Source organism: Pelophylax lessonae (genome assembly GCF_965119305.1).
Source record: "Pelophylax lessonae genome assembly, chromosome: 1".
NCBI lineage: Eukaryota > Metazoa > Chordata > Amphibia > Anura > Ranidae > Pelophylax > Pelophylax lessonae.
In genome coordinates, this window is record NC_138768.1 from 287,803,932 (window position 1) to 287,822,634 (window position 18,703).

The following is an 18,703-nucleotide window of genomic DNA, read 5'->3' on the forward strand; positions in this document are numbered from 1 at the left end:
TCTATGTTAATCCTATCCTTAAAGTCTGGGTTAATGGCCATCTTTCAAATGCCTTCTCCATTTGTAACGGTACATGACAGGGTTGCCCTTTGTCCCCTCTGTTTTTCATACTCATGTTAGATCCTTTTTTCATGCCATGATGGTAGCCAGATGTCAGTACAAAAATCTTGCTCTTTCTATCACAGCCACACATCATACTTCCTAACCGTCTGAAAGACTTTCAGTTCTTTCAATACGTTTCTAACTTTAAAATCAATTTTAGCAAATTGCATGCTGTAAACATCACACTTCCACTATCCCAAACTTTCCATTTTCTTGGCAGTCAGAAGCCATTAAGTATCTGGGAATCCAACTACCGGTGCACCTATCTGAATTATTCCTGAGAAACTATTTTCCCATCTTATGCACCATTACGGATGATGTTAAAAAATAGAATCAGCCTTTTTTCTCTTGTGTTGGAAGGGCCAATCTCAAAATGAACGTGCTACTAAAACTACTGTACATACTTCAGGAAGTCCCGATCCAACTTCCTCCTTTTTTGCGTTCCTACAAGAGAATCTGTACCTCCTACCTTTGGCGCCATGGTCATCCGACAATCAGTTGTGAACAACTAGCTATGCCCAAACAGCAGGGAGAGACAGGACTATGGGATATTCAATACTACTACTGGGCATTTCATATCACACATAGTAGATTAAAATGTTCATCTGGAAAACACCATATCCCAGATCATTTACAAGACCACATGCTTATTGGGCCAACACTGACATGCTTCTAAGAAGTCTGTTCAAAACACCCGGCCCTATGAAGGCTGTCCAAATTAACCCAGGCAAAACCCCTCACCCCCTTTGAGAGTCTTTGCTCTAACTATACCCCCCAACAACATGTAAGTTCCACGCTTAATTCCCTTCTCTGGACGAACAAACCTATTGACGTGGGGGAAAGCATGCAACGCTTGGATCCAAGACCTTCAACGCAAATTTTCTTAAAAAGATTGAAATTGTATCTATTGTAATGTACATATGGGTTCTGTCAATGCTGCAATTCAGGAAAACATTTACCAGATTCTATCATAATGGTATTAGACTCCTACTCTTTTACACAAATTTGATCAATTCGTTTGTAATTGCTGTTGGTGCTACCACTGAGCCGTTGCCACTCTATTGTATGTTTGGTGGACTGCCCACTTCTGCAATTATTCCAGTCCTAAGTCCATGACCAGATAGCTTGAGTAACAACATACACTGGAATTATCCCCAGCACAATACCTCCTTCATTATATGCAGCTTGCTTCCATGACATGCTTTAAATCTTTTGCAATGCAGATGGTGAACACTGCTAAAATTTTCATACCTATACATTTGGGAATAACTCAGGTCCCCTCCTTTTTTGAATGGTATAGGCAGCTAAATAAGATTGCAGACATGGAAGGACTCATATGTATACTGAAAGAATCCCTCTTCAAGTTCACATCCACCTGGGCTTGCTATATCTTTGTAAGAATATTTAATAATGATATCTCGTGCTCGTACTTCATTATATCAGAATCTTTATACTGCTCTGAATATAACAGTGTCTATTTATGGTTAATAAGCAAAGATCTATGAGGAAGGAGAATCTTTACTTATTCCACAAATCAATATGTAGTGAATTCTTTTTAATTGATTAATTTCTTTTTATAAGCATATACCAATCTTAGTGAGTACAGTCTACAGTATGGAATATATATAAAATATGTATTCACCAGACATGTATTCACAATATATGATCAAACAAGAAATGACACAAAAAGATAACTCTACAGAAAAAATACTAACTTCAAACAATCAATGCAATGTGATGTTTAGCTCAATAATGAAAGTGAAACTGAAACAAAGTGAAAGCAAAACGAAAGTAAGATTACCATTTCTTCCCAGGTATAGCACAAACCATAGGTAACTGTTCTATATAAACAGACCACAATTGTCTGCGAATCACACAGCCGAAAATCATTCCACTGCAGATGGAGCGAGAATAAGCCATGCAAAACGGAAGACTAAATTCGCAATAATGCGCTAAATCTGATATTAATAAAAATGTGTAAAAACAAAAATCAGCTTTTTAGAGAAAAATCTACTATGGTTTATACGGCTGGGATTGTAATCTTATTACCCTTAAATATGCAATATAAAACATATAAGGAAGGAATAAACAATATTGAATACAATCAAATAACACAGCAAGGCATATTTACCACACTTAAGATGGCAGCTAGTTTCAAATGGTCGTTACCAGAATCTTAAGATGGATACCAGTGAGGGAGGAGTTTCGTTTGGCGTCCCTCAAAGTTTCAGATGAATGATGGAGGAAGATGGAGTATGTCTGGATGAGTCTATAGATGGACGTAGTAGCGTGTGTGATGTTAGTGTAAGGTGTGTTGTCAGTAGTGAAATGTAATGTTCTCTCATATCTGGGCTCTTTTATATGGTATGAACAAAGGGCTATAAAAATTACCATAAGTTAAACCCAGAGGGATGAAACATTATTCTCATTGGTTGGGATATTCTATACCTTAACTGGTGAGGTCATAGACACACCTCTCCTGATAATTCAATGTTCGCATAATAAAATTAAAGGATGATTTCTCTATATGTAAGAGTAATCACAAAACATAACATAAAACTTTGTCCATACTCCCAGTACATACATAAATGTCCATCTGTATCTCCATCATTCACCTTGGCAAGTAATGCCATTTCAATAATTATATTTTTAATACAATATAATATTCCTACATTGGAAATATCTCAACTATCCCAAGACTGCACCTGGTATTATCTCCACAGGAGGCAGTATTGCACTGTTCATTAAATTTCGTGCTTAGAATACGTCACAACATACAATGGCCTACTATTTAAAAGTGACCTTATTAACCTATGGCCAGTGAAAGTCCATTACTTATTTGAATTCTGACATAACAGTCAGACATAGCGTCTAGGACTGGAAGATCTATGATACCTCTGAACACTTAAACACAAACTTCTCTGAAATGAGGTAATTAGTGACGAGATACATATGTTCTTACACTTATTAGAAAAATAATTCTAAGTAAGATTACTACTGTAAGAATATAAACCCAAAATGTGATATAATATTCCTAAATATATATGTATATGCCTTACATAATATAATGACATAATTATGGCTAATATCTTCTCACACATAATAATGTGTCTTTAAAAACTTATATATAGTTCATCTTTAAAATACAGACAATTAAGGAGACATCACCCCCTTAACATCTGGTATAGCGTCAGGCTGACTGAGTCTTATCTGATAGAGATGTCAATGTATCACCTTTTTTATGACCACATAGATACAAAGACCTCTGTTGAAATTATAAGACCCTATTGTAAGCTTGTAAGAGACATTTTGTTTAACAAGTACATATGAACTTTCTTTCACCTTAAAACAAGATGGATGCTGCACAGTTCAGAATCTTATATGCATAAGATGAAATATACATGGCTTTTTAAATCCATTTTTTTTCTATTATTATATTAATAACCCCCAATAATCCCGACATCTTCAAATAATGAGTGCTGTCTCGTGTTGACCCTCATGATCAGGCATTCTGATAATACGAAAAACTCTTCCTTATGTCTTGATACATTATTGAACTATCCTGTTCTCCCACACTGGCTGGACAAGTTGAGGAAGGTTCCTTGCTGGAGGGTCTTCCTGGCTTCTTATACCATTGTTTTCATTGCAATAACCCCCCTTTCCCTGCCCATCTTCCCATTCTCATCCAATCCCCCCCCCTCTTTTTTTCTTCTTCTTTCTAAAGCACTTCCTCTGGTGCCTGACACCCTTACACTTCTCTCCCCAGACTAACACATATTCAACACTGAGCTTGTACAGCCAATCCCTGGGGCAGTCTGTGATCAGGAGGATCCCATTGGCTATTGTCTATATTCCATATTTTAATGCTTCCTGTGTCCAATACCCTCCTATACCCTATAGTCTATGCCCTTTCCCTTCCAGGAGTGAGCTAGTATCAGTCGTACTCGATAGGGTTGAGCGGACACCTAGATGTCCGTGTTCGACGGGTTCGGCCGAACTTTAAAAAAAAGTCCGGGTCCGTGTCCCGGACTTTTACCGAACTTTTCCCGGACACCGAACCCCATTGAAGTCAATGGGGACCCGAACTTTAAGGCACTAAAATGGCTCTAAAACACCAAAGGAAAGGGCTAGAGTGCTGCAAATGGCAGCAAAACGTAATTAAGAGCATGGCAAGTGCTCTGCAAACAAATGTGGATAGGGAAATAACTTAAAACAACAAAAAAAAACAGAAAAATAAAACAATGTTCTTCTTCATCTCTGAAGGACGAGGCCCATATGGAGTAGGAGGGAGGTTGAGGTGGTGGTGGATGTGGCGGTGACATAGGCGTGCGCACAGGGTGTGCTGGGTGTGCCTGGGCACACCCTAATCACCTAGGGCACATAGCATTGCCAGTGAGGAGATGGGAAAGATCTCCCTGGGACCTGCTCTGCTCTATTTCTCCTTGCCTACAGGTACATGGCCCCGATACATTACTCTCCCTGCTGGCAAACACATGCATGTGTATTTCAACTTTGGGGTGCACACCTTAATGCAATAGGCTGCGCACACCTATGGGCGGTGTAGGTGGAAGCGGCGGTGGAGGAGGACCAGGGCCGGATTAACAGCATCATGGGCTTGGTGCTGAGGATTTTGAAGGGCCTTAGGGCCGTGCCTTGCCATGCACCCAGAGGAGGAAGGGTGCAGCCATGCATGCCTAATTCAACATGGGATGCTGTCTCTGAAGCCCATAAACACATCCATGCATCGCCAACTGTCCCTCCTTGTCCGGCCTTCACGCTGTGTGGGGAGGTTCTGAGGGTGCTGCCTGGGGAAGCGAGCATAGAAGCCAGACTTCTGTGTTTACAAGTGACAGAAGAGCGGTAACAGTGAATATGGCCAACCCGGGGCCTATATAAAAGGTAGGGGCCTGGAGCTGCAGCTCCAATAGCCCCTACATTAATCTGGCCCTGAGGAGGAGGACGAGGTAGCCAACACTGCTTCTTTTCACAAATTTTAAATGAGGGTACACCCCAAAAGAGTGAGAAAGAGCAAAAATGGAACAATGGGTGGGTAAGGTCGGTATCCATTGCTATTCTGCATAAGGTACGGAAAAGTCCCGTGGGATCCATGCCTGGTTCATTTTAATGAACGTGAGCTTGTCCACATTGTCTCTGGACAGGCGGCTGCGCTTGTCTGTTATAACGCCCCCAGCCGTGCTAAATACCCGTTCAGATAATACACTGGCTGCAGGGCACGCCAGCACCTCCAAGGCGTAAAGGGCAAGCTCAGGCCATGTGCCCAATTTGGAGACCCAGAAGTTGAAGGGGGCAGACCCGTCATTCACTACATGTAGGCGTGTGCACACATACTGCTCCACCATGTTGGTAAAATGCTGCCTCCTGCTAAGACGTTCCATCTGAGCTGCTGGTGCTGCTGTTTGTTGTGGCGTGCTGACAAAGCTTTTCCACATTTCGGCCATGCTAACCCTGCCTTCTGAGGTGCTGGCGGTGCCCTGGTTGCGTTGGCGACCTCCTCCTCCTCCTCCTCTGCCTTGTGCTTCCACTGTGGCCCCGCTGTCAGATGGGAATGCCAGCAGCATGGCGTCTACCAGCGTGCGCTTGTACTCGCGCATCTTGCGATCGCGCTCCAGTGAGTGAATTAAGGACGGTACGTTGTCCTTGTAACGGGGATCCAGCAGCGTGGCCACCCAGTAATCAGCACAAGTTAGAATGTGGGCAACTCGGCGGTCGTTGTGGAGACACTGCAGCATGTAATCGCTCATGTGTGCCAGGCTGCCCAGAGGCAACGAAAGGCTGTCCTCTGTGGGAGGTGTATGGTCCGTGTCCTCTGTATCCCCCCAGCCACGCACCAGTGATGGCCATGAGCTGGCCTGGGTGCCACCCTGCTGTGAACATGGTTCCATCTCCTCCTCCAGCTCCTCCTCCTCCTCATCCTCCTCATCCTCCAGAACTGTGCCCCTGCTGGACAATTGCGTCCCTGGCGTTTGCGTGTGCAGGAACCCACCCTCGGAGCCCCTTGCGAATGACTGCCCTGAAAGCCTTGGAAATGTTACCTCTTCATCCTCCTCCTCCTCCTCATCCTGTGCCACATCCTCTTCCATCATCGCCCGAATTGTTTTTTCAAGGAGGCATAGAAGTGGGATAGTTAAGCTGAGAACGGCGTCATTGCCACTGGCCATGTTGGTGGAGTACTCAAAACAGCGCAACAAGGCACACAGGTCTCGCATGGAGGCCCAGTTATTGGTGGTGAAGTGGTGCTGTTCCGCAGAGCGACTCACGCGTGCGTGCTGCAGCTGAAACTCCACTATGGCCTGCTGCTGCTCGCACAGTCTTTCCAGCATGTGCAAGGTGGAGTTCCACCTTGTGGGCACGTCACATATGAGGCGGTGAGCGGGAAGGCCGAAGTTACGCTGCAGCGCTGCCAGGCGAGCAGCAGCAGGGTGAGAACGCCGAAAGTGCGCACAAACGGCCCGCACTTTCTGCAGCAGCTCTGACATATCGGGGTAGTTTTTAAGGAACCTCTGCACCACCAAATTCAGCACATGCGCCAGGCAAGGGATGTGCGTCAAACCGGCTAGGCCCAGAGCTGCTATGAGATTTCGCCCGTTATCGCACACCACCAGGCCGGGCTTGAGGCTCGCTGGCAGCAACCACTCATTTGTCTGCTGTTCCATGCTCCTCCACAACTCCTGCGCGGTGTGTGGTTTGTCCCCCAAACAGGCAAGTTGTAAAACTGCCTGCTGTCGTTTACCCCTGGCCGTGCTGAAGTTGGTGGTGAAGGTGTTACGCTGTCCGGATGAGGAGGCGGTAGAGGATGAGGAAGCGGAGTAGGAGGAGTTAGGAACAGGAGGCAAACTGAAGCGCCCTGCAATCCTCGGTGGTGGAAGGACATGCGCCAAATTGCTATCCGCCTCAGGCCCATCCGCCACTGCATTTACCCAGTGTGCCGTTAGGGAGATATAACGCCCCTGACCGTGCTTACTGGTCCACGTATCCGTAGTTAGGTGGACCTTGGCACAGATGGCGTTGCGCAGTGCACACCTGATTTTTTCCCCCACTTGGTTGTGCAGGGAAGGGATGGCTTGCCTGGAAAAGTAGTGGCGGCTGGGCACGACGTACTGTGGGACAGCCACCGACATAAGGTTTTTAAAACTGTGCGTCTCCACCAGACGGAATGACAGCATTTCAAAGGCCAATAATTTTGAAATGCTGGCATTCAGGGCCAGGGATCGCGGGTGGGTAGGGGGGTACTTCCTCTTCCTCTCAAGTGTTTGGGAGATGGAAAGCTGAACGCTTCCACGGGACATTGTGGAGATGGTTGTTGGTGACCCAGGTGGTGGTGTTGCTGACAGATCGTCTGTTTGCGGGGTGGCAGGTGCCGGTATCACTACAGATGTGGCTGGAGCGGCCGAGACTGCAGCAGAAGAGGAAGCAGGATGAGCCAGAGACGTTTCTTGGTTTTGAAGGTGTGTACTCCACTGCAGCTCGTGCTTTGCACTTAGATGCCTGATCATGCAGGTTGTGCTCAGGTTGAGAAGGTTCATGCCTCGCTTCAAGCTCTGATTGCACAGGGTGCAAACCACTCGTGTCCTGTCATCAGCACATTTTCTAAAGAACTTCCACGCTAGAGAACTCCTTTGAGCTGACTTTGGTGCGCTCGTTCCCTTGCTGCGTTGGGCAGTAGCGGGCGTAGTGTCTAGGGCACGGCCGCTCCGCTTCTGCACCCTGCTCCCTCTTCTGCTGTGCTGGTGGCTCTGTGCGACCACCGCCTCTTCCTCCAAACTACTCAGTTCACCTGCATGACGTTCATTCCATGTGGGGTCGAGGACCTCATCGTCCTCCACATCATCTTCCACCCAGTCTTCACCCCTGCCCTCCTTGTCGGTCTCCACAATGCTGAACGCCGCAGCAGTTGGCACCTGCGTTTCGTCATCATCGGAGACGTGCTGCGATGATCCTTGCATGTACTCATCTTGAGAAATAAGTGGTTGGGCATCGCTGCACTCAATCTCTTCCACTTCTGGGGCAGGGCTAGGTGGATGGCCCTGGGAAACCCTGCTGACAGAGTCCTCAAAAAGAATAAGAGACTGCTGTATGGCTTGGGGCTCAGACTGCTGGCCTGATTTGCAAGGGGGTGAGGTGAAAGACGGTTGGACATTGGCTGCAGGTGCCAACTCTGACCTTTCTGCAGTAGACTGGGTGGGAGACAATGTGAAGGAACTGGAGGCACTGTCAGCAGCAAACCAATCTACTATCGCCTCAACTTGTTCTGGCCTCATCACTTCTAGGGGCGTTTGATGCCCTACCAAATACTGATGCAGGTTCTGTCGCCTACTCACACTTGAGGAAGGTGTTTCACTTGTGCGTGTAGCTGGCACAGATCGACCATGTCCTCTCCTTGCAACAGGAGCTCTACCAGCAGCACCACGACCCAGGCCACGGCCCTTATTTGACGGTCTCCTCATATTTCTGTAATTTAAGATCTTGCCCTAGAAAGGTTTTTATTGAATAGCGGAATAGAAAATATGATCCAAAAAAAGTGTATGTATATCACACGTACACAACCACACTAGGCCCCAATTACTATTGTTTGTACCCCTAAAAGGCTAGATGAGGAGTAGGGGGAGTATGGAACAGGCAGCACCCTCAAACCTTCAGAAGTATGAGATGAACCCCAACAACTTGGAAAGGTGGATCTCTCTCACACGTACCGACACAGACTATCCCGCAATTCAATTGATCCTCAAAGGTTTTTATTGAATAGCGGAATAGGAAATATGATCAAAAAAAGTGTATGTATCTCGCACGTACACAACCACACTAGGCCCCAATTACTATTGTTTGTACCCCTAAAAGGCTAGATGAGGAGTAGGGGGGGTATGGAACAGGCAGCACCCTCAAACCTTCAGAAGTATGAGATGAACCCCAACAACTTGGAAAGGTGGATCTCTCTCACACGTACCGACACAGACTATCCCGCAATTCAATTGATCCTCAAAGGTTTTTATTGAATAGCGGAATAGGAAATATGATCAAAAAAAGTGTATGTATCTCGCACGTACACAACCACACTAGGCCCCAATTACTATTGTTTGTACCCCTAAAAGGCTAGATGAGGAGTAGGGGGGGTATGGAACAGGCAGCACCCTCAAACCTTCAGAAGTATGAGATGAACCCCAACAACTTGGAAAGGTGGATCTCTCTCACACGTACCGACACAGACTATCCCGCAATTCAATTGATCCTCAAAGGTTTTTATTGAATAGCGGAATAGGAAATATGATCAAAAAAAGTGTATGTATCTCGCACGTACACAACCACACTAGGCCCCAATTACTATTGTTTGTACCCCTAAAAGGCTAGATGAGGAGTAGGGGGGGTATGGAACAGGCAGCACCCTCAAACCTTCAGAAGTATGAGATGAACCCCAACAACTTGGAAAGGTGGATCTCTCTCACACGTACCGACACAGACTATCCCGCAATTCAATTGATCCTCAAAGGTTTTTATTGAATAGCGGAATAGGAAATATGATCAAAAAAAGTGTATGTATCTCGCACGTACACAACCACACTAGGCCCCAATTACTATTGTTTGTACCCCTAAAAGGCTAGATGAGGAGTAGGGGGGGTATGGAACAGGCAGCACCCTCAAACCTTCAGAAGTATGAGATGAACCCCAACAACTTGGAAAGGTGGATCTCTCTCACACGTACCGACACAGACTATCCCGCAATTCAATTGATCCTCAAAGGTTTTTATTGAATAGCGGAATAGGAAATATGATCAAAAAAAGTGTATGTATCTCGCACGTACACAACCACACTAGGCCCCAATTACTATTGTTTGTACCCCTAAAAGGCTAGATGAGGAGTAGGGGGGGTATGGAACAGGCAGCACCCTCAAACCTTCAGAAGTATGAGATGAACCCCAACAACTTGGAAAGGTGGATCTCTCTCACACGTACCGACACAGACTATCCCGCAATTCAATTGATCCTCAAAGGTTTTTATTGAATAGCGGAATAGGAAATATGATCAAAAAAAGTGTATGTATCTCGCACGTACACAACCACACTAGGCCCCAATTACTATTGTTTGTACCCCTAAAAGGCTAGATGAGGAGTAGGGGGGGTATGGAACAGGCAGCACCCTCAAACCTTCAGAAGTATGAGATGAACCCCAACAACTTGGAAAGGTGGATCTCTCTCACACGTACCAACACAGACTATCCCCCAATTTAACTGATCCCCAAAGGTTTTTGATTAAATAGCGGAATAGAAAATATGATCCCAAAAAAGTGTATGTATATCACACGTACACAACCACACTAGGCCCCAATTACTATTGTTTGTACCCCTAAAAGGCTAGGAGTAGGGGGAGTATGGAACAGGCAGCACCCTCAAACCTTCAGAAGTATGAGATGAACCCCAACAACTTGGAAAGGTGGATCTCTCTCACACGTACCAACACAGACTATCCCCCAATTTAACTGATCCCCAAAGGTTTTTGATTAAATAGCGGAATAGAAAATATGATCCCAAAAAAGTGTATGTATATCACACGTACACAACCACACTAGGCCCCAATTACTATTGTTTGTACCCCTAAAAGGCTAGGAGTAGGGGGAGTATGGAACAGGCAGCACCCTCAAACCTTCAGAAGTATGAGATGAACCCCAACAACTTGGAAAGGTGGATCTCTCTCACACGTACCAACACAGACTATCCCCCAATTTAACTGATCCCCAAAGGTTTTTGATTAAATAGCGGAATAGAAAATATGATCCCAAAAAAGTGTATGTATATCACACGTACACAACCACACTAGGCCCCAATTACTATTGTTTGTACCCCTAAAAGGCTAGGAGTAGGGGGAGTATGGAACAGGCAGCACCCTCAAACCTTCAGAAGTATGAGATGAACCCCAACAACTTGGAAAGGTGGATCTCTCTCACACGTACCAACACAGACTATCCCCCAATTTAACTGATCCCCAAAGGTTTTTGATTAAATAGCGGAATAGAAAATATGATCCCAAAAAAGTGTATGTATATCACACGTACACAACCACACTAGGCCCCAATTACTATTGTTTGTACCCCTAAAAGGCTAGGAGTAGGGGGAGTATGGAACAGGCAGCACCCTCAAACCTTCAGAAGTATGAGATGAACCTCAACAACTTGGAAAGGTGGATCTCTCTCACACGTACCAACACAGACTATCCCCCAATTTAACTGATCCCCAAAGGTTTTTGATTAAATAGCGGAATAGAAAATATGATCCCAAAAAAGTGTATGTATATCACACGTACACAACCACACTAGGCCCCAATTACTATTGTTTGTACCCCTAAAAGGCTAGGAGTAGGGGGAGTATGGAACAGGCAGCACCCTCAAACCTTCAGAAGTATGAGATGAACCCCAACAACTTGGAAAGGTGGATCTCTCTCACACGTACCAACACAGACTATCCCCCAATTTAACTGATCCCCAAAGGTTTTTGATTAAATAGCGGAATAGAAAATATGATCCCAAAAAAGTGTATGTATATCACACGTACACAACCACACTAGGCCCCAATTACTATTGTTTGTACCCCTAAAAGGCTAGGAGTAGGGGGAGTATGGAACAGGCAGCACCCTCAAACCTTCAGAAGTATGAGATGAACCCCAACAACTTGGAAAGGTGGATCTCTCTCACACGTACCAACACAGACTATCCCCCAATTTAACTGATCCCCAAAGGTTTTTGATTAAATAGCGGAATAGAAAATATGATCCCAAAAAAGTGTATGTATATCACACGTACACAACCACACTAGGCCCCAATTACTATTGTTTGTACCCCTAAAAGGCTAGGAGTAGGGGGAGTATGGAACAGGCAGCACCCTCAAACCTTCAGAAGTATGAGATGAACCCCAACAACTTGGAAAGGTGGATCTCTCTCACACGTACCAACACAGACTATCCCCCAATTTAACTGATCCCCAAAGGTTTTTGATTAAATAGCGGAATAGAAAATATGATCCCAAAAAAGTGTATGTATATCACACGTACACAACCACACTAGGCCCCAATTACTATTGTTTGTACCCCTAAAAGGCTAGGAGTAGGGGGAGTATGGAACAGGCAGCACCCTCAAACCTTCAGAAGTATGAGATGAACCCCAACAACTTGGAAAGGTGGATCTCTCTCACACGTACCAACACAGACTATCCCCCAATTTAACTGATCCCCAAAGGTTTTTGATTAAATAGCGGAATAGAAAATATGATCCCAAAAAAGTGTATGTATATCACACGTACACAACCACACTAGGCCCCAATTACTATTGTTTGTACCCCTAAAAGGCTAGGAGTAGGGGGAGTATGGAACAGGCAGCACCCTCAAACCTTCAGAAGTATGAGATGAACCCCAACAACTTGGAAAGGTGGATCTCTCTCACACGTACCAACACAGACTATCCCCCAATTTAACTGATCCCCAAAGGTTTTTGATTAAATAGCGGAATAGAAAATATGATCCCAAAAAAGTGTATGTATATCACACGTACACAACCACACTAGGCCCCAATTACTATTGTTTGTACCCCTAAAAGGCTAGGAGTAGGGGGAGTATGGAACAGGCAGCACCCTCAAACCTTCAGAAGTATGAGATGAACCCCAACAACTTGGAAAGGTGGATCTCTCTCACACGTACCAACACAGACTATCCCCCAATTTAACTGATCCCCAAAGGTTTTTGATTAAATAGCGGAATAGAAAATATGATCCCAAAAAAGTGTATGTATATCACACGTACACAACCACACTAGGCCCCAATTACTATTGTTTGTACCCCTAAAAGGCTAGGAGTAGGGGGAGTATGGAACAGGCAGCACCCTCAAACCTTCAGAAGTATGAGATGAACCTCAACAACTTGGAAAGGTGGATCTCTCTCACACGTACCAACACAGACTATCCCCCAATTTAACTGATCCCCAAAGGTTTTTGATTAAATAGCGGAATAGAAAATATGATCCCAAAAAAGTGTATGTATATCACACGTACACAACCACACTAGGCCCCAATTACTATTGTTTGTACCCCTAAAAGGCTAGGAGTAGGGGGAGTATGGAACAGGCAGCACCCTCAAACCTTCAGAAGTATGAGATGAACCCCAACAACTTGGAAAGGTGGATCTCTCTCACACGTACCAACACAGACTATCCCCCAATTTAACTGATCCCCAAAGGTTTTTGATTAAATAGCGGAATAGAAAATATGATCCCAAAAAAGTGTATGTATATCACACGTACACAACCACACTAGGCCCCAATTACTATTGTTTGTACCCCTAAAAGGCTAGAAGTAGGGGGAGTATGGAACAGGCAGCACCCTCAAACCTTCAGAAGTATGAGATGAACCCCAACAACTTGGAAAGGTGGATCTCTCTCACACGTACCAACACAGACTATCCCCCAATTTAACTGATCCCCAAAGGTTTTTGATTAAATAGCGGAATAGAAAATATGATCCCAAAAAAGTGTATGTATATCACACGTACACAACCACACTAGGCCCCAATTACTATTGTTTGTACCCCTAAAAGGCTAGGAGTAGGGGGAGTATGGAACAGGCAGCACCCTCAAACCTTCAGAAGTATGAGATGAACCCCAACAACTTGGAAAGGTGGATCTCTCTCACACGTACCAACACAGACTATCCCCCAATTTAACTGATCCCCAAAGGTTTTTGATTAAATAGCGGAATAGAAAATATGATCCCAAAAAAGTGTATGTATATCACACGTACACAACCACACTAGGCCCCAATTACTATTGTTTGTACCCCTAAAAGGCTAGGAGTAGGGGGAGTATGGAACAGGCAGCACCCTCAAACCTTCAGAAGTATGAGATGAACCCCAACAACTTGGAAAGGTGGATCTCTCTCACACGTACCAACACAGACTATCCCCCAATTTAACTGATCCCCAAAGGTTTTTGATTAAATAGCGGAATAGAAAATATGATCCCAAAAAAGTGTATGTATATCACACGTACACAACCACACTAGGCCCCAATTACTATTGTTTGTACCCCTAAAAGGCTAGATGAGGAGTAGGGGGAGTATGGAACAGGCAGCACCCTCAAACCTTCAGTATGAGATTGTGTTCACTGTACCCCACAAAGATTGAGTTCACTGCACCCCACAATGATTGTGTTCACTGCACCCCACAAAGATTGTGTTCACTGCACCTCACAAAGATTGTGTTCACTGTACCCCCCAAAGATTGTGTTCACTGCACCCCACAAAGATTCTGTTCACTGTACCCCACAAAGATTGTGTTCACTGCACCCCAAAAAGATTGTGTTCACTGCACCCCAAAAAGGATGTTGTTCACTGCACCCCAAAAAGGATGTTGTTCACTCCACCCCAAAAAGATTGTGTTCACTGCACCCCACAAAGATTGTGTTCACTGCACCCCAAAAAGATTGTGTTCACTGCACCCCAAAAATGATTTTGTTCACTGCACCCCAAAAAGGATTTTGTTCACTGCACCCCAAAAAGGATGTTGTTCACTCCACCCCAAAAAGATTGTGTTCACTGCACCCCAAAAAGATTGTGTTCACTGCACCCCACAAAGGATTTTGTTCACTGCACCCCAAAAAGATTGTGTTCACTGCACCCCAAAAAGGATGTTGTTCACTGCACCCCAAAAAGGATTTTGTTCACTGCACCCCAAAAAGATTGTGTTCACTGCACCCCACAAAGGATTTTGTTCACTGCACCCCACAAAGATTGTGTTCACTGCACACCAAAAAGGATTGTGTTCACTGCACCCCAAAAAGATTTTGTTCACTGCACCCCAAAAAGATTGTGTTCACTGCAGCCCAAAAAGATTGTGTTCACTGCAGCCCAAAAAGATTGTGTTCACTGCAGCCCAAAAAGATTGTGTTCACTGCAGCCCAAAAAGATTGTGTTCACTGCAGCCCAAAAAGATTGTGTTCACTGCAGCTCACACACAGAAAAATGGATGTGGATCACTGACACCTGCCTATCTCCAATCCCACACCACACAGCAATATCGATTGTAGTTTGTAGAACACAGTTTCCCTAAAATTCAGCAGACTCTGTCCCTAACAGGATTGAGAAGAGATCGTAGATCAGGATTGAGTGCAGACCCCACCCCCCACACAGCAATATCGATTGTAGTTTGTAGAAGACACTGACCCTATATAATTCAGCAGACTCTATCCCTAAAATGCCTACAACTCGCCCTGCCTAAACACTCCGACCTGTCCCTCAATTCTATCCGGACACAAATGGTTTTTTCCTGCCTATCTTTCCCTAATCAGCAGCCAGCACGTTGATGTGTGCTCTGTCCCTGAATCTAAGCAGCATAATGACGCCGCTGCGGCTGCCTCGAACTTATAAAGACTTGGTCACATGCTTCAGACGGCCAATCACAGCTACTGAGACATTTGCAGGCATGGCTGGGATGGCTTAAGGCACACCAGTTAAACGATTGTTGATTGGCTGTTGAAAGCCCGCCATGAAAAGAGCGCCAAAGCATGCAAAACCCGGAAATAAAACGACCGAACACGGATTTTTACCCGAACATACAGTAAAGTGTCCGTGTCCGTGTTCGGGTACAAAAAATCCAATTATTCGGTACGAACACGAATAATACAGTCCGTGTTCGCTCAACACTAGTACTCGAATGTGATATGGCCTCTGCTTTTCCACTATGCCTGTTCCAGGCGCATTGGGTTGTGCCCTGCAGCCATAAGCATAAACCAGTCTTTGATATCACTTTTTTCACAAAAGGTGTTTACTTTCTACTGTATCATGCATTGTCTTCATGTTTTCATTTGATTACCAGATGTACTCTTCTTGATGTTTCTTAGAGACATCTTTAAATTTGTTGCCAGGTGATCCCTGTGTATATCTGTTTTGTCCCCCCCCCCCCCACCCCATCCTTTTTTTATGTTTCTTTGTGCTTCTTCAGAACAAAAAAAAAAACTATAAGCTGATGCTCGGCCACCACTAAATTGAACCTGTTGGTTTTCCCTACAATGGCAAAGCACATATTCTGTATAACAACTAATGGTTTTACCATATGTCAGATATACCATTATTAATGTGTTGTTCCCAAAACTTGACAGCTTGGTTAAGCTAGTTAAGAGTGTCAAAGAGTCTACAATCATTTTACAGTGCTTGGATTCCAAAACTAGACACTGCATACAGTACATTCAGAAGGCAAAAACTGAATTTTTGAAAAATCTTACCTGTAAAATTCCTTTCTCTGAGTCCTCCGACAGTCGCCGCCACCTCTAAGTCATCACTATTGGGTATTGACTTCTGCTCCACAGGAGTAGCTAGGCATAAGACTGTAATGTACCTTTGGTACCCTAAATTACTCTTTTCACAAGTGTATGCGCCCCACCATTCTCTTTTGGAAAGGTGCGCATACACCTTTAAGATTGAAGCTGTCATCACTCAGCGCCGGACTAGATGGCTATTTAAAGCGCCGGTTCTCACTCACATGTGTTCATTCAAACACCCTTACCTGGATGCTAACTTGGCTTAAAGCTTTCGTGCTTGCAAGCATACTTCGCTGACGGAACCTCGCTGCGCTGATCCCTGCATCCCGCTTCCGGATCATCCGCTCCTCCTGAACCAACCTTCGGCTGTATTGCTATTAGTGCTAAGTACCCCGCAGGGGAACCCTCTATAAACTTATACTAAGCTTACACTATCTAGCTCTGCATAGTAAAGACTATTTATCACATCTGCATATCTAGATTGCTAGCTCTTAAGACTACTGCTACTTATTCCTGCACTGGGTTGATCACTCTTGTATGTCCACCTGCTACTCTGTCATCTGCTACCATACATGATTGCTAAACCTACCTGCATCCATCTGCTACTGTCTTACCTTCAAGTGTCTGTCACCTACCACCTCCACTCAACCTGTCTCTTAAATCTTCATCACTGTGTTACTACATACATAAAGTCACTCTAGGAACCAGCTTGTTGAGTGTGTGTATTTACTAGCTGAATTAAGACCTTCCACACATGATGAGTCATTGAGGTTGGGAATGGTATCTCAGCATCTCTCTTACATGACTACTGAAGTGGAATATTTCTGCAGCTGAAAATCCACACCATACATGAAACGCAGGAGCGTTACAGATTGAACGAACCACAAATGGATTCAGCAGAAATAACCACTCAGGTGACACAATTAAAACAGCAAGTAACTGCGTTAATACACGCACTTGCTGAATTAAAAGAAGACAATCAGGCTCTGTCGCAGCAGGTAATTAGACTGACACAACTTACCTCTGCTCAGTCCCCTGAACCCAAGATAAATCCCCCTTTGGTATTTACAGGCGATCGCAAAAAATTTCATGAATTTAAAAACGCATGTGAGTTACTTTTTTTGCTAAAACCTCGTACCTACCTTACTGATCACATTAAGGTTTGTACTATTATTTCTTACCTAACAGGCGATCCTCGAGCCTGGGCAGACTCGCTTTTTGAGAAAAACGACCAGCTTCTCAACTCCTATGCCTTGTTCCTAGCAGAACTCACTAGCCTATATGATGACCCCAATAGGCAGAGTACTGCCGATCTTCAATTAAGATCCTTGAAACAAGGAAGGAGGCCTTGATTCAGAATGGAATGATGCATCTCTGAAAACCCAATTTAGGCTTGGCCTATCAGAAGCCGTTAAGGACGAACTCGCCCGAGCGGATCTACCAAAAACCCTGGATGCATTAATACAACTCAGTATTACCATAGATAGAAGACTACGAGAAAGAAAGGCTGAGAAAATGGGAATGCCATTATCCGTTTCCTCTCGGATTCCGGCCGTTAACCCCGTTCCTATGGAGGTAGGAACCATACGCCCACCGCTATCAACTATGGAAAAAGCCAAAAGACGATATGAAAATCTCTGCTTGTACTGTGCATCCCCGGATCACAAGATAAATGTCTGTCCCCTAGTCAACAAAAAGAAGGGTGAGTGTTCACATGTCCTCCTAGGGGGATTGACAACTTCATTCACTAACCCTTACATTTTTGTTTGTTTGACATTACAGTGGGACCAGAACAGGATTACTACTAAGGCCATGATTGACACAGGATCTTGTGGAAATTATATTGATATATGTTTTGCTGCTTCAAATAAAATTCCTATTATTTCTAAACTTAAACCTGTCTCAGTAAGTCTTATTACCGGTGTTCCGTTATCCTCTGGTCCAATCACCGATCAGACACAAGCACTTCTAGTCACAATTAACGAGTCTCATAGGGATACTACTACCTTCGATTTAATACCTTCACCCCACTTTCCCATTGTGTTGGGACTTCCCTGGTTACACACACACCAACCAACCATAGATTGGAAGGAACGGTCCTTGGCCTTCCTCTCTTGCTATTGCGAGGATACGTGTAACCTCCCATCTTCCGGGAAGATTCTGTCTATGGAGACAGATGAGATTGCACCACTATGTTATCGGGATCTTTCTGAGGTTTTTCTTGAGAAAAATGCTCAAGCATTACCTCCTCATCGAGACTATGATTGTAGCATTGATCTACTCCCAAATAGCAAATT